The sequence below is a fragment of the Rhinopithecus bieti genome, unplaced genomic scaffold, assembly GCF_001698545.2.
Source record: "Rhinopithecus bieti isolate Rb0 unplaced genomic scaffold, ASM169854v2 scaffold_32105, whole genome shotgun sequence".
Lineage (NCBI taxonomy): Eukaryota > Metazoa > Chordata > Mammalia > Primates > Cercopithecidae > Rhinopithecus > Rhinopithecus bieti.
The window spans coordinates 193536-215895 of record NW_016814250.1 but is presented as its reverse complement, the minus strand read 5'-3'; positions in this window follow the sequence as shown (position 1 = coordinate 215895).

Here is a 22360-nt window from a genome sequence, read left to right as displayed (position 1 = left end):
CTGGAAAAGGAAGCTTTGAAAAAGATGTTTCTATCTCAACTAGTAACCTGCTTGCTTTGCAATTATCAGAAGATTAAAAAGACCTTTTCTGCAATGTTTTCTTAGCATTCTGGTGTGTACATTTCTGCTGCTCACCACTCTCTAATCTGCTTTTGTTTTCAGATGTTAAGAGATTTCCTAGAGACTTACTTTTCCGAAAACTTCAACACCAATTCTCTCAGGCTGCTTATAGAAACAGCCCTTGCACCCTGGGCTTATCAAAATGTGCAACAGTTTTCAATATACAAGATTATCTGGTGACCAAAGACATTTAATATGAAATCACAACATTTTGGGGCAAAAAGGGACTACTGAGCGTATCTAGTCCAATTCCTCAATGTGTTTGAAATTCATTAGGACAGAGCATGATGTATGTAGTAAAACTGATTTCTTTCCTGAAATGTGGCTCTCCCATGCTACAGACATTTTACTACAGGCAATTCTCAGCATTATGGCAGCTTAACAGCACCTGAATGTAAACGATATAAATTAAATTGATTTCTGCATATAAACAATGTTGTAACAGGATCATGAATTTGGATCTCTGTTGCCATTCCAGACCATGGAGCGTCACTACTTCCCTATTAAAACTTAATGACAATAGTCTTTTCCAAATTTTAGGAAGAAAATTAAATTAATTATTGAAATTCTCTCCACTAAAACTTAACCCCATTTTTTCTTAAGCCTTCTCTATCCTCATTATGTACAGAATGATAAAATAGGATCTCAATCAGTATGAAATTAATTTAAATTTGATATCTGAATATTTCATCATATTTTATGTTATGATTTTCAGTTGCTCCACCAGTTGAATAATACATATGAGACTCAAAGTCATCGGGAGCTACTTTTCTAACTAAGAACCTACTGTCTAATTTTTTAATAGAACAAGACACATATATAGCATTTAATCAGTTGTCAATAATATGCCTTTAGATCACACAGCCTAAAATATTCCAATTATTTTTCTGTAAATGGTGAATTAGAAATAACTCTACTATGTTTATCGATTATATAGGGAAGCCAAAGAAAAACCAATGGTACACATTTATCCAATGGATTTCCAGAAAAGCCTCGGGTAACTACCGAGGACTCTTGGGCTGGGGCCTGTCCTGGCTAGGGCTGCCCTAAAGTGTCAGGGCAGAGGACAGGGGAGTTGCACGTTGGCCAGGTGGTACAGTTGGTTTGCTCTCTTCACAGAGTGCTGCAATTCAATAACATGCACAATTTCCAGAATTTTGTCCATATTTAACCACAGGAAGTTGGATCATTGTGAGTCAAGAAAGCATCATATTACAGATGATGAAAGCGGAAAATAATAGAAAGGACTCTTGTAAAAACACATTAAAAGAAAGAAAGTCATAGAAAGTGAAAAGGTTTAGCTTATAAAATGGAAGGGAAATGGTCATTGCTAATTCTTCAAAGAGCTTATAAAGAAATTTTAGATAGTTTTTCTACATATCTGGAAAGGTTGTTGGTTATACCTGACTTTGAGTTTTTTAAAAAAATCCTAAGCCTGGTATTGTCTGTTTTTGTTTGAGGAACACTGTACTTCTCATTAACAATTTGCAAATTCAGTTTAGGACTGAAGGATTAGCTTCTCAACTTACTTACAAGAACCAAGGTTAGGTGCTGAAAAGAGTCACCTAAAAAAATGAGGCACCACTATGGGTGATAGTACCATATACGAAAGATTCCAGTCTAAAAAGGAAGGTACTTGAATATCTCATTCAATCTCCCCAGCATAGCAGGTCAGGAAAACCGAAAATAGAAACAATTCTTCTAGCAGGCATTTGAAGAAGCTCTTCTAGTTGATCTTCCAATTGACTGTGAAGATGGATGAGAGGATATTGATGACATGAAAACAGCTAATAGAATTATGTGGAATTATTGAATATTATAAGCAGAAAAATTAACAGAATTCTTCTGGCTTTCAGTTTTATTCTTCCATTTTTTAAATGTCTTCTTGGTGAAACTTTGATATAAAATAATATCTTACTCAGAACTGGTTACTTAGGATGAGGTAGTCTTGTGTTGATGACTAAGCAAAATTATTTGTTGAAGACTGAGCTGACTTTTATCCTTTGGTGTGATACCATGACCTGGCTCTACATCTGGCACATAGTAAGTGTACAATAAGCTATTGTTAATTGACAGCATAAATGAATGCATGCCATATGTGTGAGATTTGGCAGAGTAAAGAGTTAGTAGGTTGTAAGGTAGAATATTAGTATTGCCTCAAAAATGTGTCAATTCTTTTTTCTTTTCCATTTTTCTATCTCCACTGCTACAAACACAGTCCAGATTTTATCGTGTCTCATGTAAACTACTGTACTTGCCTCCTACTTGGCCTTCCTGCTTCCACACCTACCCCTTACATTTTGTTCTCCAAAGAGAGGCCAAAGTAATTATTTCAAAATGTGAGTCATGTCACTCCCTCACCTAAAACCCTCCATTGGCTTCCTGTAACACTTAAAGTACAATCTGACCTCTTCGCCTGGCCTATAAAGGCCCTGCCTCCTTAGCACTTGTCTGACTGTCTCACATTCCATTCCTTACTGTCCACCTTAATGACTGTGCTTCTGGTACATTTACCTTCTTCCAATTCCTTGTATTTGCCAAAGCTTGTTCCTACTGCAGGGCTTTTGCACTAGCTGCCCTTTTTATCTGGTAAGCCCAGGTGCTCACAAAGCCTGCCCCTTCTTATCATGAAAGCCTCAGCTGACATCCCCTCTTTGGAGAAGACTTCTCTGACCACCCTGCCAAAAATGGCCCCTAGAGGCTCTCTAAGACATCACACTGATTATTGTCGTTATTCTGCATTTATCACCACCTGCTATTTTCTTGTTTAATTTTTAAATTGTCTCTCCTACGTTAAAAGGGAAGCATCAGGAGAGCTTATTCGGTGATGTATTCCCTTAATTTAGTAAAATAAATATGTAAATAAATAAAGTAAGTAAGTACAGAAAGAGAGAGAATGAGAGAGAGCAGAAGAACAGGAACCAGAACAGGCTGCCATATAATAAGAGTTCAGTAGAGGATTGTAAAACTAAATGAAGAAATGATATCTTGGTGTGTGAAGGATCCATGGTGGAGAATCTTAGAAATTGGATTGTTCTCTGTGTTTATATGCATTTCTGTGTGCATCCCAAATGCCAAAATAACAAATTTCCAGAAGGGGGAAATCAGTGGAGCAACAATATTTCTACTACCAGGTGGCAACCTGATGTCTTCATGAATAGTATTATTTTATTTTTGGCCGGGTGTGGTGGCTCACGCCTGTAATCCCAGCACTTTGGAAGGCCCAGGCAGGTGGATCACCTGAGGTCAGGAGTTTGAGACCAGCCTGGCCAACATAATGAAACCCTGTCTCTACTAAAAATACTAAAATTAGCTGCTCGTAGTGGTGGGTTCCTGTAATCCCAGCTACTCGGGAAGCTGAGGCAGGAGAATCGCTTGAACCCAGGAGGCGGAGGTTGCAGTGAGCCGAGATCGTGCCACCTCACTCCAGCCTGGGTGAAAGTGTGAAACTCCGTTTCAAAATAAATAAATACATAATAAAAAATAAAAGATATTTTCTTTACAGCCTTATATTTGGAGCTCTCATCAGATATGAACTATTTGAATTATACTTGGATGCACTTAAAATGTGAAATTTCCAGTGGTCATTTTCTCATAACTTCTGACTTGTTTCACAAAGTCTATGATGTTCACTGTGATTCTTCTCATCCCATCAGGATGGTCTTCTGTGATCAGGCTTATTCAGTCGTTGACAAATAAGCAACAGCTGTGTCTGGAGCTAGCCTATTCCTAAGTAGGGTGTTGTAATAGGAAATGTAATGCAGTGGGCTGGGGGAAGGAATGAGGTGGTGAGATGGGAACCTGTCCCCCCCATACCCGTTGAAAAACCTACTTTAAAACTCACTCAGCACCCACTGAGCTTAATGTGGTTGTTACAGAGATCATGGGCACTGTGATGGCATTGTGTCAGGCCTAATTGGGACCTTCTGAGAGCTAAGAGTACATTCAATTTGAGCAGGAAAACGTTAATCCAGCCACAGACACTGTATTCACAAGAAAACTTCCCTTCAGCCCTCCCTGCCTTACTTACTTAGCAATTCAAGGGACGTTATCGGTGCATGCAAAACTTATAAAAATTTAAACTATTTGGGAGCTTTTGGAAATGAATTACGGAACTCCACTAAACAAACAAACAAAAAAATCTTCCATGAAAATGAGATCCTTAATAGGTATTGCTGACTCCTCTCTCACGTAGGGGCAGGTCCAGCCAGTGAGCAAGCCGCCTGAATTTACAGGAGTGATGTTTCCAAGTTACTCAAATTCAAAACAAGCCTACTCAGTGAACCTGAGCCCCAAGGAATTCACAGCTCCACATCAACTCCCAATTTGCAATTCTAAGTAAGTGTTCACCAAACCACTGTTTTTTGTTTTGTTTTGTTTTGAGATGGAGTGTTGCTCTGTCACCCAGGCTGGAGTGCAGTGGCACAATCTCGGCTTGCTGCAACCTCCACCTCCGGGACTCAAGTGATTCTCCTGCCTCAGCCTCCGGAGTAGCTGGGATTACAGGTGCGTGCCACCACACCCAACTAATGTTTTTGTATTTTTAGCAGAGACAGGGTTTGGCTATGTTGGCCAGGCTGATCTCGAACTACTGACCTCAGGTGATCCACTCTCGTGGGCTTCCCAAAGTGTTGGGATTACAGGCGTGAGCCACTGTGCCTGGCCTCCCAATCACTTCTGAAACAATCAGTGGAAAATAATATGAGAGAAATCTCTCACTCCCTGTCTTAGAGGGAACCTGAGGATGGGAGGAGGTTTGTCTATGTTGATATGATCAATTCTGGTGTCATGAAGACCCAGGGAGGGCCACTTCCTGGAGGGGACTTGCCACACTTATGTTCATTCCACAGTTGGCTTTTACTGGGGTAAAAGGTCAAGGTCCATGTAGTTTTTTCAGATCATGAGATGACTCTAGGTATTGTGACCTTTATTTCATCTTGCTCATTGACAAATAATGAACACAAAAAGCCAACAACTCATAGATGAAAAAAAAAAGTTTGTACCCCTCACTTTTGTTTACTACAGTGTGGCCTGCCATAAAAAGAAGCTTTGACCAATAAACTATGGTGGCTATCAAGATAGATCTAAAGGAAATTAAGCAAGAGATCGTAGAGAAATATACTTTACCATGCCTGCCTTTCTATTTAGAAAACAGCAAGACAAATTCTAATGGGTTTCACTGGGAATCTAGATGTATTGGGGACCTTTGATACAATTGAATAGTCTTTATCTTGTCCTGGTTTGTCCTAACACTTACTGATTATTCGCTCTGTTCCAGATGTTATCTAAGGGCTTTGCATACATTAACTTATTTAATTCTCACACAACTCTGAGAAGCAAGTATACCCATTGTAACAGACAAGGAGGTGCACAGGATCACGTGGCTTTAAGATTGCAGCACTCTCATGGCTGGGCGTGGTGGCTCAAGCCTGTAATCCCAGCACTTTGGGAGGCCGAGACGGGCGGATCACGAGGTCAGGAGATCGAGACCATCCTGGCTAACCCGGTGAAACCCCGTCTCTACAAAAAAATAAAAAAATTAGCCGGGCGAGGTGGCGGGCGCCTATAGTCCCAGCTACTCGCGAGGCTGAGGCAGGAGAATGGCGTAAACCCGGGAGGTGGAGCCTGCAGTGAGCTGAGATCCGGCCACTGCACTCCAGCCTGGGCGACAGAGCGAGACTCCGTCTCAAAAAAAAAAAAAGATTGCAGCACTCTCATGAATAATAAAGTACCAATTAATGGATCATTTTCAAAAAAGAACTTGAGGAAAACTGGAGAGACTATTTTTTCTTGTAAGATTTAACATTTTCAGACTAGAGAATGCTTAGAAAAGAACATTGGGAACTATGAGGAGTTAGAGAATTCTAGACTTAAATGAGACTTTTTATCATGGATATGAGCACACATTAATCAGAACCTAGAGTTTCCAAGGACCAGGAACCTTGCAATCATACCTTTTTTCTACTACCTGAAGCAAAATAAAGTCCTGGTTAACATTTGCCTTGACTGCACACCATGTATCCTATAAGTTGTTTATACATGTGTTTGGTTTGTTTTGTATAAACATTTTATCTCAGGGGGTGCAGGAAGAGCAATGTGGTAAGTCCCCAAAGCACAGTCTCTTCTATGAGATTGCTTCCCTGCACCTAGTGTGCAACTACAAGTAACTTCCTTGTGGGTTATACTTAGGACAAGGTGGGGTGATGTGTCCTGCCAGGCTCCCCAGAAGCAATTCTTTGTTTATCCATATTTCTTCCAGATCATCTCCAAAGACCTGTCTACCTGTGTTTTAGTTCACCTATGTTTTATTTACAGCATCTCACTGAGATCAGGCAGTACAGAAAGGGACCTTGTGTTTTGTGGCAAGTTCTTCTTTCAAGCCTTCATGCTCAAAGAGAATTGACTACAGAGTGTCAGGTGATCTTTAGCTGAGATTTAATAAGCAGGTAGTATACAATGATCAGAAAATGGCTTCACTGGACTTCATGCACTGAATCACAGACAACATCTTAAGTCCTTCCTAAATATTCCAAATTAGAATAATATATATTATAAAATTAATTTACAAAATTCACAGTGGGAATCTGATTTTTTTCCCCTATAATACTTTCCTTCCCTGATAAACCTTACGTAGAAGTAGCACACATTATTTTTCATTTCTACTATATTCAGCGCGGTAGGAAATAATGTCAGTCAGAGATATTAACTCCCGCGTTGTTGTGCATGCTAAAGTGTTCTCATTATCTACCATGCCAGCTCTAAACTTATTCAAGAAAAAAAAAGATCTCAGCATGAAACTCATTCTGACTATAGGAAGTCCCATGAACTGTGTTTAAAAATTCAGCAGAAACTGTCCTCTTCCCATACATGAAGTTTTTTTGACAAATGCCTAAGGCCTTAAAGTTTAGGAGCCATTTTATGATTGTTTTTCAGGGAATCTATGAAATCAAAAAAGATGTAATATGGTTTGGCTCTGTGTCCCCACCCAAATCTCATCTCCAATTGTAATCCCCACATGGGATGGCATGGGAGGGGCCTAATGGGAGGTGCTGGGGTCATAGTCCAAAAGGTTTCCCCCATGCTGTTCTTGTGACAGTGAAGAAATTATCATGAGATCTGATGGTTTTAAAAGAGCAGTTTTCCCTGCGCCCTCTCTCTCCTGTCATCATGTAAGATGTGTCTTGCTTTCCCTTTCACCTTCTGCAATGATTGTACATTTTGTGAGGCCTCCCCAGACATGCAGAACTGTGAGTCAAACAAAACCTCTTTTGTTTGTAAATTACCCAGTCTCAAGTAGTATCATTATAGCAATGTGCGAACGGACAAATACAAGATGACACTACAGGTGGCATTGTCTGAGAATATTGGGCTTTTTCAGTTAACAACACCAGGCAGTCACCGGCAGTCCTTGTTAGATTTCACACAAATAATAAACTGTTTAAACATTTTCTTGAAATGCTTACTTCTGAAGCTGATGAGCCAGCCAATGGCAAAATAGGCAATGTTATAAAACAATTTTGGACATTGAAAAGACCAGCTCAGTAAGTGCATGTGTTAGCCACACACCCTAGTCCACCATCATATACAACCCATGTGGCCCAGTAAAGTGGAGGTCGCAACAGTGAGGACTGTAATATGCAGCACAATGTATTCAAGGGCACATAACAAGGCTATTCAGAGGTTCCATTATCAGTAGTAAATGTAGAGTTGTCTCTCTTTTGGATTTGCTCTACCAAATTCACCTTAGGTATCTCGCTTTTGTTCATGTGCTTTAAGTACATCTATGTCAAGGCCCTCTTAAAGACCAGCCAAGGGAGATTTCCCTCTTTCTGTGGGTCTGAAGTAGTCTGCAAATTTCCACATAGCATGGGATATCATGGGATTCCTGATGTTAAGGGAGAAGGAAAGCCTTGGATTCCATAGTCCAAAAGGATTGAATGATTCACCAGGCCCTGATGATTTTCCACAGTGAGCTCAGGTAGCACCCCTTTTAGACTGCAAGGATTCCTCACTACTTAACTTGAAGAAATGTATAGAATCTGCAGTGACCTACTGGAACCGAAATCATTTACCATGAATACTCACGGCTTTAGGTCCAAGGCAGTGAAAGGGCATTGGAGAAGGACTTGGGCATGGCTGGGATGGCATAGGCTATCTATGAAATCAACATCTGTAGCACAGTGGTTCTCAACTGTTGCTACACTAAAGCCTCCAGCCCCATTAAAGCAGCTTTACCCTGGGTGTTTATGATAGGCAAACAACCACAGGGGTGGCTATGTAAGGAGAAAATTACCCCAAGACAGACACAGTTTAAAGGGCACCAACACCTGTCTTGTAGTACTTGATGAACACAATTTGACTCATGTATCATTTACATAATCTGCCTATAAAGAATGGCAATTTTTTGTAGTTTTTTACATTGAAATGGTGAGATTGTGCATCCAAAAGACAAATTTCAATGACTTGAGTCTGACCAAGATGGCAGAAGTTACTTACCATAAATCTGGTGCCTGAACCAGAGTAGGGGGCCAAAACTTCCTTGATATGTGTCATATGCATTCACAACTCTAATCCTGGTAACATGCTAAAATAGAGAGGTTTAGGCACATTAAGAAATATTTTCAGAGTGACACACTATATTGTTCAAATATGGAATCATCCCTTTAAATATAGAACACTTAACTGTGCAAGTCATTTCCATTTACTCTTGTCTGTTTACTCCTATTCACTGTCATTGCTAAGATCCTTAATAATTCATGCATTCCTAGTTTCCTCTCCTTAAGGTTCTTCTATAGAACTAGGATGAAGCAATGCCTCATTACTTATACTTATTATCACCTCTACATTTACCTGGTCATCAGAATGTTTATCTGTGAAAGGATTTCTCTATTTCTATGATAAAACATTTTGAAGTATTAAAAATATTTACTTGACCTCATTGGAGGAAAAAACATGAGGTGTTTTCTTCTAAATTCCAGTGTCTAACACAGTGTCTGGCTCATAGTGGCACTCAATAAATTCTTCTTAAATTGATTTTTTAAAAAATTTATTGCCAAAATGAAACATGGTGCAAACCAATGGATGCTAGCCTTTTCACACAGCCTTTTACACCATCCTCTTCAAATGCTACAAAGTGCTGACTAGAACTTCAGTGACTTACTACTTTCACTTCCAAAACTTTGATTTAAAAGAAAACTTACTGGGAATAAAAATTAAGCTGCTTCTACAACATTGAGACATGCAATCTTGAGAAGATTTTTTAACACTTCTGCAGTGGAAAAATGGTGCTTAAATATTCATATGAAATCCACCATATAGGAACAAGTTTTATCAATTTCCATTTAATATCGACTCTCATATCAAAATATTTTATTTTAAAAAGCTACTAGGAAAGAGCAAATATATAGCTTACGAAGGAAATGGCATTTGAGAGGGGCCTTGAAGTACAAGCAGGATTTTGCTTTGTTTAATTTTACTACTGATTTTAATAAAAGTATGTATATATAAGTGATACACAGTTTCGTGTGTAGGTTTATGTCACAAACTACCAGGCAGGTTCTGATACAGGAGGGGAACAATGATAGCAAGCTAGGTCAGTGGGAGATGAAGGATCATGTTTTATACATAATAGGGGCTGGCATGTAGTAGGTACTCTGTGAATGTTTAGTGAAGGAATAAAATGAAAGAAAGCTGCTCAGGCATGGTGGCTCCCTTCTATAAACCTAGGATTTGGGGAGGCTGAGGTGGGAGGACTGCTAGGCCAGGAGTTTAAGAGCAGCCTGGGCAACAGAGAGAGACCTCATTTCTACAAACAAACGAAAAGACCAGCCAAGCATGGTGGTGGTGCATGCCTGTAGTCCCAACTACTCAGGAGGCTGAGGCAGGAGGATTGCCTGTGCCCATGAGTTTAAGGTTGCAATGAGCTATGACTGTGCCACTGGGCTCCAGCCTAGGCAATACAGTGAGACCTTGTCTCTGAAAAAAAAAAAAAGAAAGAAGGAAAGAAAAGAAAAAGAGGAAGCTACAAAGGTGAAACATACAGAGGCTATTTGAAGAACCACAAGTTGTCCAGTTTGATTGAATAGGTTAGGGCAGGGTTTCTCAACCTCAGTATTCTTGGTGATTTGAACTGGATAATTCTTTGTTGTGAGGGACGACTGTCATGTGCATTTTAGGGTGTTTAGCAGCATCCCTGACTTCTTCCTACTTCATACCCCAAGTCATGACAGCCCGAAATGTCTCTAGACGTCACCATATATCCCCCAGGTAGCAAAATCATCCCTGATTGAGGACTATTGTTAGGGAATTCCTGTAAAACAGAACTGCAGAAAGAAGTTAGAATCACAATTTGAGAGATCTTGTACATTAGGATAGGATATTTGCACTTAATTTGATAGACATAGGATATTTATTAAAGATTTCTTGGCTAGAGAATGACAAAATCAATATTGTGATTTAGAGAGAGTAAGTTGACAGTTTGCAGAAATGTTTGAATTTTTGTAAAGTGTTAATATTTATATTATATGTATCAAATAAGTAAATTAACTTCCTGTGCCTCAGTTTTCTCAAATGTAAAATGAGGATAATCATAGCAGTATAATGAGAATTAAGGGGGTAACTCATGTAAAGTGTTTGAATCACTGCCTGGCACATTTTAAGGAAAAAATAATTTTTTGTTATTATTAATATCACATCAAAAACCAAGCTGTTCTACAACCTTGAGACATGCAAGAGGCCTTGTCGTGGTGTTAGTAAGTTTGAATCATTTTTGAAGAACAAGTACCATGTCTAATATGAATCAATATCAAATCATTTATTCCAAAACTAAGTCCCACTTTAACCAAAATAATCACATCCGAAGGGGTTACTATTCCCATTCCTTTTTAAACCCTGAATTAAAGGGTAATAAAATCACACTTAAAAATAAAATGAGAGAAAACGTTAGAAAAAGAAAACGAATGTTAAAGCTTCTCAAATAATGTATTGGAGTGCTCTGAAAGCATGTAGAGACAGATGGAAGGAAGGCAACAGCCTACAACTCCTCTGCAGGGGAAACTCTGAATGGGCTGTAACAAGCCACAGGTGCCAAGAAGCATGAGCGGATGACGGCCTGATTTTAAGAAGAGAAATGACAATTCGTTACCCATCATTCATCCCAAGGTGCGCTTGTCATCTCTCATAGCACATAGCAAGTTACCTTTTTATTAGTGGCTTTGGAAATATTTTTGCAGGGGAGTAGCAGCAGCATCCATATGTGCAAATCTGCGTGTAAATGAGACTATGCTCTATGGAAGATGTGCGATCCACCTGCCAGGAGGATGAAAGTTGTGTAGTTGAGCTCTCAGGCAATAAGATTAGGGGCTCCTTTCCTTCCTGTCTGTCTCTTCTCAATGTCCAAAATGATGGGCGAATGTGATTCTCCCATCTTTGTTCTCTTCCCCAGTTTCCCTGACTGTCTAACCTCACCAGCTTGAAATAAAGTTTAAAATGCAAAATCAAGTTCATTCTATCAGTTTTCTTTAGAATCCGATCTTACATTTTTAAGCAAGTTTTCAATTGCTTTCTCATAAGTCATTGTGTTCGAGCCCTACAAAAATACTTAAGATAAACAGCACAAATACTATCTACTCCTTATAGAAATAAACTGGGTAGAGTTCAGTGAGTTTAAATGACTTGTTCATGAAAATGATGGAATTGAAAATAGAAGTCAGGTATTCTGATTTATACTCCCAACATCTGCTGAGCCATATGGGCCCATCTACCATCTTTTTCCAATCCAATTCTCCTTTGTTGTGACCACACTTTTTTGGCACGTACCTTGAATCATCTCATGGACAAAACATCTACACCCAATGATTCACTGACTTGCTAATCTGTTTCTCTAACCCTGAATGTCTTGAGCCCCGGAACCATAATATTAACTGCTTATTCACCATCATCACTTCTATATGACTCAGCCAGTCCAGGGTGAACACATGTGCACTTCACTTGTTCTTTCTTCTCCACCCACCCTTGTCTTAGCCTGTTCCTCAATTTGTATTTCCCATCTATACATGGCAATAGATGGCAGTAAATAGCACAAGCATTTATCCAATTATCTTCAAAATCATTTTAAATTTTAAAATACTTTTGTAATTTTAACTTTTATTTTAGATTCGGGGAGTACATATACAGGTTTATTACGTGGGTATTGTATTAGTCTGTTTTCACGCTGCTGATAAAGACACACCCGAGACTGGGCAATTTACAAAAGAAAGAGGTTTAATGGACTCACAGGTCCACATGACTGGGGAGGCCTCACAATCATAGTGGAAGGTAAAAGGCACATCTCACATGGTGGCAGACATGAGAAGAATGAGAGCCAAGGGAAAGGGGTTTCCCCTTATAAAACCATCAGATCTTGTGAGACTTACTCACTACCACGAGAACACTATAGGGGAAACTACCCCCATGATTCAATTATCTCCCACTGGGTCCCTCCCACAACGTAAGGGAAATATGGGAGCTACATAAAATTCAAGATGAGTTTTGGGTGGAGACACAGCCAAATCATATCAGGTGTATTGCCTGTTGCTGAGGTTTGGGGTACAACTGATCTCATCACCCAGGTAGTGAACATAATACTCAATAGTTTTTCAAGCCTCACTCCTCACCCCATCTCCCCACTCTAGTAGTCCCCAGTGTCTATTTTTCTCATCTCTGTGTCCATGAGTACCCAATATTTAGCTTCCACTTATATGTGAGAACATGCAGTATTTGGTTTTCTATTCCTGCATTAAGTTACTTAGGATAATGGCCTCCAGCTACATCATGTTACTGCAAAAGACACAATTTTGTTCTTTTTTATGGCTGTGTAGTATTCCACGGTGTAATGTACCATATTTTCTTTATCCAACCTACTATCGATGGGCATTTGGTTGATTCCATGTCTGCTATTGTGAATAGTGCTGTGACGAACATGAAAGTATATGTGTCTTTTTGGTAGAATGATTTATTTTCTTTTGGATATATTCCCAGTAATGGGACTGCTGGATCAAATAGTTCTGGTTTAAGTTCTTTGAGAAATCTCCAAACTGCTTTCCACAGTAGCTAAACTAATTTACATTCCTACCTATATCATATAAACATTCTTGTTTCTCTGCAGCCTTGCCAGCATCTGTTTTTTGGTTCATGTTTTGTTTCTTGTTTTTACTTTTTAATAATTGTGATTCTGACTGGTGTGAGATGGTATCTCATTGTGGTTTTGATTTGTATTTCTGTGATGATTCGTGATGTGGAACCTTTTTTCATGTGTTTGTTGGCTGCTTGTAGGTTTCAAAATCATTTCTGATACCTTTCTCTCTGTAAAGCCAACTGGATACCATGTCCTATCAATTTTACTTTTTAATGATCTCAAGATTCTCTATCTTCCTCTCTGTCCTCTTGGCTACTGCTTTAGTTCAGGTTTTCCTCTTCTGTCTCCCATGTGGACTCTTACAAAACCGTGTGAACTTTAGTTTCTTTTCACTTTCATGTGGTAATTCTCAAAAAACCACCCTGTGTCATAGGACAGGGGGAGTAGATGAGAGAAAACTTTTCTGCATTTTTCAATCTCATCGTGGAAGTGCCTAGCTGTTCTGTGGTGGTTTCCTAGCCATGGCCATCTCCCTGGCCCTGGGAATGGTGGTATGTTTTGGGAGTTGGCAACTGTAGCAGTAACTTCACAATTCCGTGGCAGCTCCTTTAATGGCTCAATTCAGAAACATGGCTCCCAAAGTCGTTTCTAAAAGCTCATCTTACCATTGATTTCCTCAGCCTTCCCAATGATAGATAAGCCATTTAATATTCCAAAATACATTCATTTCTACTTAAACTTGGTAGAATAGCTTCTGTTCTCTGCCCCTGAACCCTCTCCCTTAACAACACAGTTTGTCACATTTTACATTAAGACTATTCTGATAATTCCAGAATTCCAACACAGAAGGAATTCCCCTTCCTGTAAACATTTACCTCTTACTTTTTGAAGCAATGGTTCTCAAATTTTGCTGCACATTAAAATCACCCAGGGAGTTTTTAAACTGATGACCATGTTGCACCTCTTACCAATTAAATCAGAATCTCTGAAAGTGGAACTGAGACATCTGGATTTTTCTAAACTACCCAGGGGAGTTCAGCGTGCAGCCAAATTGAAAAGTCAGTCACTGGAATACTTGTTAGACATCTATGCCATTATATTATACTGAAGAGCATGCGATATAAGATGAAATACAATTGGCATCAGAAATTGTTTTCTCCCACTTAGAACTCATTTCACTGAGATACTTTGAAACAGAGAAAAGGAACTAAAAAGTTAAATTCATGAGCTCATTTTAACATTGTTCAAATGATTTCCTAGATGAGAAGAGCATATGCTCCAGCATTTGGAGAACTTAAATATAGCTTATCTTAACTCAGATGTGTGGTATTCAATATTTTGAAACAAACACTAGAAGTTACTTTCAACTTCACTACTGTGTCTAAGATAGAGACTAGTTCCAAGTGTCTGTAAACTCTTTGTTGCTCTTCTGAACAAAACTTTCTATTTGTCCTGTCCCCTATTGTATTGTAATTTCTGGGGTTATGTCCCTGGGCTATGAAGCAAGTTTGAATTATACAATGCCATATTTATTGAAAATGTATCTATTAGTGTAAATTCTTAATTTATATAAGCATGAAATTTCACTGATTAGATGACTGTCCTGTTGTCTTATACACACTCTATTAAAGCATTTCAAAAGAAATGACCAAAGCACTTTTAAAACTTGCATAAAGACTAATAGCACCGTTATTGTTTCAGATTACTTCCTTTGATAAGGCAAATACATATTTATCTCTAGGCATTAGAAAAAACTGGTATTAAAAGGTGTATATATTTGCTAAGATCTTTCAATTAAAACTGACATTGTATATAAGTGTTCTAACAAACAGTATCATGTAAGCAAATAAATATTTAACTTTAGGCCGGGTGCAGTGGCTCACGCCTGTAATCCCAGCACTTTGGGAGGCCGAGGAGGGCAGATCGCTGGGTCAAGAGATCAAGACCATCCTGGCCAACTGGTGAAACCCCATCTCTACTAAAAATACATAAATTAGCTGGGAGTGGTGATGCGCACCTGTAGTCCCAGCTACTCAGGAGGCTGAGGCAGAAGAATCGCTTGAACCCAGAAGGCGGAGGTTGCAGTGAGCCAAGATCATGCCACTGTACTCCTGCCTGGAGACAGAAGGAGACTCCATCTCAGGAAAAAAAAAAAAAAAGAGAGACGTACCTTAAAATATGTTGTATTCATATAATGGATGGATAACAGTTAGTTTGAAGTGAAAACAATTAAAACAAAAGATACTTTGAAGCCTAGGAAATATCGTCATGTGTTTCATCAGTATAAATCAGCTATCAGAGCCCAACTGAGTTGGAGTGGAGAGAGCTGTGTGAAGAGAGAGGCACAAGCATATGAAATCATGCATTGATAATCATGAAATCACAAGAAAGAACCATTGCATTTTTATAGATTGCCCTTAGTGGGCCAAATAGAGTTTAATGACAGACTAAATAAATTACGTGAGAAACTCGCTGTTAATACTAGGAAAAATAGCCAAAATATAAAGCCCAATTTATACAAAGATCCATCAAATCTAAACTCTTGCTTGTTCAAGCTTGTGAAAAATAGCTTTGCTATTTTACCAGATGAATCACTCATTTAACTGAGGTAAATTACATACAGTCAGCTCTCAGTATGCAAGGGTTCCACATCCACAATTCAAACATGATGGATAGAAAATATTCAGAAAGAAGAGTGAAAAATAACAATGCAATAATAAAAATAACACATTTACAAATACAGTATAACAACTATTACATAGTATTCACATAGTGTGGTGGCTAACCGTATGGCCTAAGTGTGTAGTAGGTTATACTGTCTAGGCTGGTGGAAGTATACTCTGTGATGCTCACACAATGATAAAATCCTAACCAAGCTTCTTTCAGAAAAGATCCCTGCTGTTGAGTGTCACATGATTATATTCACCCATATCTCTGGTAATATCCCTTCCCTTATTGCCTTCTTTGTCTGATATTAGTATAATCTCTGCAGCTTTCTTATTATCAGTGTGTACATGTTACAAAGCTACCTATTCTCTTCACTTCTAACTAATGTAAAGTGAATTTCCATATTCAAGATGTCTGACTAGACACAGCCAGGAAGAATTTCTGCCACTGAGAGACTGGGACATCTGGAAGAGTGGTGCACTCTGAACCAATCTTCAGAGGGAAGGTATTGAGAGTTGATGGAGGGAGGACGCAGGTGCTGGGCTGAAGAGAAAGGAAGCTGGGAACCCAACACGGCGCTACTGCACACTGGGACTTGTTCTTGGCCCTCAGTGATTCCTGGAGAAGGGGTGAGCTGAGCAGGCAATCAGCATCCCACTCTCACCGAGGACCTCTGGAATTCTGTCAGCAAGAGACCTCAGGACCCCCACGGGCACTTGAGCTGGCAGGGAGAGCTGCTTAGAGAGGTGGTAGGGGCAGGACTCCAGTCAGTGTGGAATCCAGAGGGTTTGGTGTGGGAACACGTGCAGTGGAGCATGGCCAGGGATGCTCATCCCCCAAGACTTGCCTTGTGCCTCTAGGAGACTTTAGCCTTAGGTTGACTGTCAGCCTGGAACAGAGCAGGGTGATCTTGCCCGTGAGATGGGGCCAGCCCAATCTGAGCAGCCACCTGTCTGCTGGCCTGTCCTCGGGCCCCAGTTTGGCTGCACCTGCTTGAAGTACAGCCTCAGATGCCCAACAGGGGTGCTTCCTGGGAGTCTTCATTATAGCTGCCCCAGCAGCAGACTGGGCCTGATTATCAGCTACAGCAGAGCCATCCTGTCAATTTGCATCAGCACACACACCCTCCCTTACCCACTGAAGCCTCCCCAGGGCTGCTTTGCCGGTATGCACTTGCCCACAGCCATCCCTTATCACTTTGTCAGTGCACCCACATGGGGATGGACATCGCCTCCCCTCCACCGCCAATGTGTGTGTGTGTGTGCACCCTGCCATGCCAGTGTTGCTGGTGTGAGCACACCCCACACCCCCTGGCTGTACTGTCATTGCTGACCCAAATGCCTGCTAAGATTCTATCAATCCTAGGCCCTCCATATGTAGACATCACCACCAGTGCAAACACGTGCCTAGAGACCAGCAACCCCACCCCCACCCCACACTGCCACCACCACTGCTGAAAACATACACATGAGGCTGGCAGCTCCACACTTCCCAGTGTCCCACCCTTGTTGCTGTGGCCACTGATGTGAGCAAGACACAACCCCACTCCCACTAGTACCCCACAGCAGCAAACATGCATGCACCCCACCACACTGCCACTGCTGCTGGCATGCATGAACGAGCATGAATCCTGCTGCCACCTCCTCAATGAAGCACTTTGGCTGGCATCGTCCATCAAGTGCTGTGGCCAGCAGTCTGGGAACACCTCAGCCCCTCCAGTGCAGTAGATGCTGAGACTCTAGCAAACAAAGAACAAAACGGTGGGCTGGTACCATTTCTCCACAGTTAGAGCACAGAGGCCAGGAGTGCTGAGCTGAGACTTGGCTTCCTAAAATCTTTCAGAAATGAAGCTAGTTGACTGAACCCACCTTATACCACAATCAAACCCTGAGAGCCTCAAAGAGGATAAAAGCAAAAAAACAAAACAAAACAAACAAATAAACATCCTGCATTCAAAGGACAGCAATGTCAAAGATTGAAGGAACATCAGCCCACACAGGTGAGAAAGAACCAGCACAAGAACTCTGGAAACTTAAAAAGCCAGAGTTCCTCAGCATTGGATATTAATTAGGCTGAAATTGCTGAAATGATAGAAATAGAATTCAGAATAAGGATAGGAATGAAGATCATTGAGATTCAGGAGAAATTCAAAACTCAAAGGATTCTAAGGAATACAATAAAATGATACAGGAGATAAAAGATGAAATGACCATTTTTAAGAAAGAACCAAACTGACCTGATAGAACTGAAAAACTCACTTCAAGAATTTCAGAATACAATCACAAGAATTAAGAGTAGAATCAACCAAGCAGAGGAAAAAGTCTCAGAACTCGAAGACAAGTTCTCTGAAATAACTCAGACAAAAATAAATAAAAGATTAAAGAAGAATAAATAAATCTACCATGAAATATGCGATTATGTAAGGAGAACAAATATGTCTCACTGATGTCTTGGAAAGAAAGGAGAGAAAGCAAGCAACTTGGAAAACATACTTCAAGATATCATCCATGAAAATTTCCCTAACTTCACTAGAGAGGCCAACATTCAAATTCAGGAAATGTAGAGAATTTGTGCAAGATACTATACAAGATGACCATCCTCAAGATACATAGTCATCAGATTCTCCAAGGTTGAAATGAAAGAAAAAATGTTAAAGGCAGCTAGACGGAAGGGGCAGGTTACCTACAAAGGGAACCCCATCAGGCTAAGGGTGGAACTTTTGGCAGAAATCCTGTAAGCCAGAAGAGACTGGAAGACTATAGTCACATTTTTGAAGAAAAGAATTCGCAACCAAGAATTTCATATCTGGTGAAACTAATTTTCATAAGCAAAGGAGAAATAATATCCTTTTCAGACAAGCAAATGCTAAGGGAATTCATTATGACCAGACCTGCCTTACAAGAGGCCTAAAAGAGAGTACTAAATATGGAAAGTACTGGCCACTACAAAAACACACTTAAGTACATAGATCATTGACACAATAAGGCAACCACATAAACCAAGTCAGCATCATAACCAGCTGACATGATGACAGTATCAAATTGGCACATATCAATATTAACCTTGAATGTTAATGGGTTTAATGTCCCAAATAAAAGGCACAGAATGGCAAATTGGATAAAGAGGCAAAACTCAATGACATGCAGTCTTCAAGAGACCCATCTTACATGCAGCAACACCCCTAGGTTCGAAGTAAAGGGTGAAGAAAATTGACCAAACAAATGGAAAACAGAAAATGGCATGGAGTGCTATCCTAATTTCAGATTAAACAGACTTTAAATTGGCAATGATCAAAACAGACAATGGCATTACATAATTCAGCAAGAAAACCTAACTATCCTAAATATATTTGCACTTAGTACAGGAGTATCAGTCATAAAGCAAGTTACTAAAGACCTATAAAGATACCTAGATAACAACAAAATAATAATGGGAGACTTCAACACTCTACTGATAGGATTAGGCAGATTATCAAGGCAGAAAACTACCAAAGATATTGGGGACCTGAACTCAACACTTCAACAAAAGGACCTAATAGATATCTACAAAACCCTCCACCTGAAAATATCAGAATATACATTCTTCTCATCTTTACATAGCACACACTCTAAAATTGACCACATGAACAGCCATAAAACAATCCTCAGCAAAGTAAAAATACTGTAAATTATACCAACCACACTTTCAGATTACAGCACACACACACAAATAGAAATCAATACTAAGACAATTGCTCAAAAACTGTACAATTACATGGAGATTAAACAACCTGCTCCCGAATGACTTTTGGGCAAACAATGAAATCAAGGCAGAAATCAAGAAATTCTTTGAAACTAATAAGGGGAAGGATACAACATATCAGAATCTCTGGGACACAGCTAAAGCAGTGTTAAGAGGGAAGTTTATAGTGCTACATGCCCACATCAAAAAGTCAAAAAGATCTCAGATTAATAACCCATCATCACACCTAGAGGAATTAGAGAAAAAAGAGCAAAGGAACCCCAAAGCCAGCAGAAGATAAGAAAAAAACAAAATGAGAGGTGACTTGAAGGAAATTGAAATATGAAAAACCATACAAAAGATCTGCAAGTCCAGGACTTGGTTATTTGAAAGAATAAATAGATAGATTGCTAGGTAGACTAATAAAGAAAAAACATAGATTTAAATAAATACAATCAGAAAGACAAATGTTTTTTCCAACTTTTATTTTAGGTTCAGAGGGTATATGTGCAGGTTTGTTACATGGGTCTAAATCATTCTGCCATAAAGACACAGTCAATTGTGTTTTAAAGAAATTATGATACAAGCAGAAAAATTTTCTGTTTACCCACATATTCCTCATTTCTGGTGCTTTTCACTCCTTTCTGTAGATCCATGCTCCCATTGGGTATCACGTTTTTTCCACTCAGAAAACTTTATCATTTATTGTAATTCAGGTCTAATGTTGATGGAAGTTCTCAGCATTTGCTTATTTGAAAATGTCCTTATTTTGCTTTCATTTTAAAAGAGTATTTTCTCTGCAGTTAGAATTCTAATTTGACAGGTCTTTTCTTTCAGTGCTTCAATAGTAACATCTCTTGATATTCTGGCTGGCGTTATTTCCTTTTCTATTTTTTTTTCTTTTTTTTTATTTTGAGATGGAGTCTCACACTGTCGCCCAGGCTGGAGTGCCGTGTTGCAATCTTGGCTCACTGCAACCTCCACCTCCTGGGTTCAAGGGATTCTCCTGCCTCAGCCTCCCGAGTAGCTGGGATTACAGGTGCCCGCCACCATGCCTGGCTAATTTTTTTGTATTTTTAGTAGAGATGGGGTTTCACTATGTTGGCCAGGCTTGTCTCAAACCTCTGACTTCGTGATCTGCCCCCTCAGCCTCCCAAAGTGCTGGGATTACAGGCATGAGCCACTGCACCTTGCCAATTTCTTTGAATATTTTTTCTGCTCCATCTTCACCCTCTCTCTCTTCTCCTTTTGGATTCCAAATACACACATATTAAACCTCTTGCTGTCCCTACATGTCACCTGTGCTCCTGTAGTTTGTTTGTTTGTTTTCAATTTTTTTCTTCCTCTGTTTTTAATTTGATAATTTCTTTTAATTGGTTTTTAAGTTCAGTGATCTTTCTTCTGCACTGCAGTGTCCTGCTGTTAAAACTATGCATTAAATTTGTCTTTTCTTATATTGTATTTTTCAATTCTAGCATTTCCATTCACATTTTGATAGTTCTATTTTTCCATTGTCATACTATACCTGCCCACTCATTATGCCCATTTTAAAATTCTTGTACATTTTTGCAATAGCTGCTTTAAAGGTCTTATCTGCTAATTTCAACATGTTTGTCAACTCTGGATTTGTTTTTTCTCTGTCCTAGTTTTATGCCACAGTTTTCTAATTCTTTGCCTGTCTAATTATGTTTTGTTGTATGCCAAACATTGTGAAAGGTACATTGTTAAAAATCTGTATTTTATTATCTTCCTTTAAAGAGTGCTGAGGTTCTTTTCTTTTCTTTTCTTTTCTTTTTTTTCTGACAAGCAGTTAAATTGTGGACCAGCCTGATCCTATCAAATCTTGGTTTCAGATTTTGTTAGGGCAGTTAGAGCATCCCTGGCTCTAGGGCTAGAGAAGCTCAATGTCAAAATATGGCCTTTCTGGATTCTTCAGGAATGCCTGAGTTTTCGGGAAGATTTCTCCACATCAACGGCTGGAATTCCAACCTCTTCCAGTCCTGTGTGACCTCTAGAATCCCTGTTCAATTCACAGCACACCTCACACTATCATTGTTCCCTGCCCAAACAGGTCTCTCACAGTCTCTCGTTGCACAAGTACAGCTTACTATCTAGCAAAACATGTAAAGAGGCCCAGCTGCAACCTCAGTCATCTCATTATGTGGTACAAGCTATAAATGGATGGCATTTGTTTGACAACTACAGTCAGAGATATCCCTGAAACATGTGGAGAAAGAAAAATTGGCTGAGCTCTGAGCAGTGCACTTGCTCATGCACTTTGTGTGGAAGAACATATAAATATTTCTGAGCAGTAGCCATTGGCCTAACTGAGTCATTGGCTCAGGGACTTCAAGGGGAAAAAGACTAGATGATCTGAGAAAACTAGTTCTGAATAGAAGCATTCGGATAGACATATGAGAGTGAACACAAAGCAAAATGTTTTGTACCACATATTAATGCCCACCAAAAAGCATCTACCCCCAAAGAGATACTAAAAAAAGATGTAGATAATATGAGTTGGTGAATTGATTTAGCCAGTCTTCATTTTCAACTACCCCAGGCAAGTGATGGCATTATAGGATATAATGGAGGTGACATCGCCCCAAAGCATGGACTCCCACTTACCAAGGCTGATATAGCTATGGCTGCCTCTGAATACCCAACCTTCCAGCAACAGAGACAAGTGATAAATTTCCAACATTACACATTCCTCATGGAATACTCCTGGAAGGTCCAGAG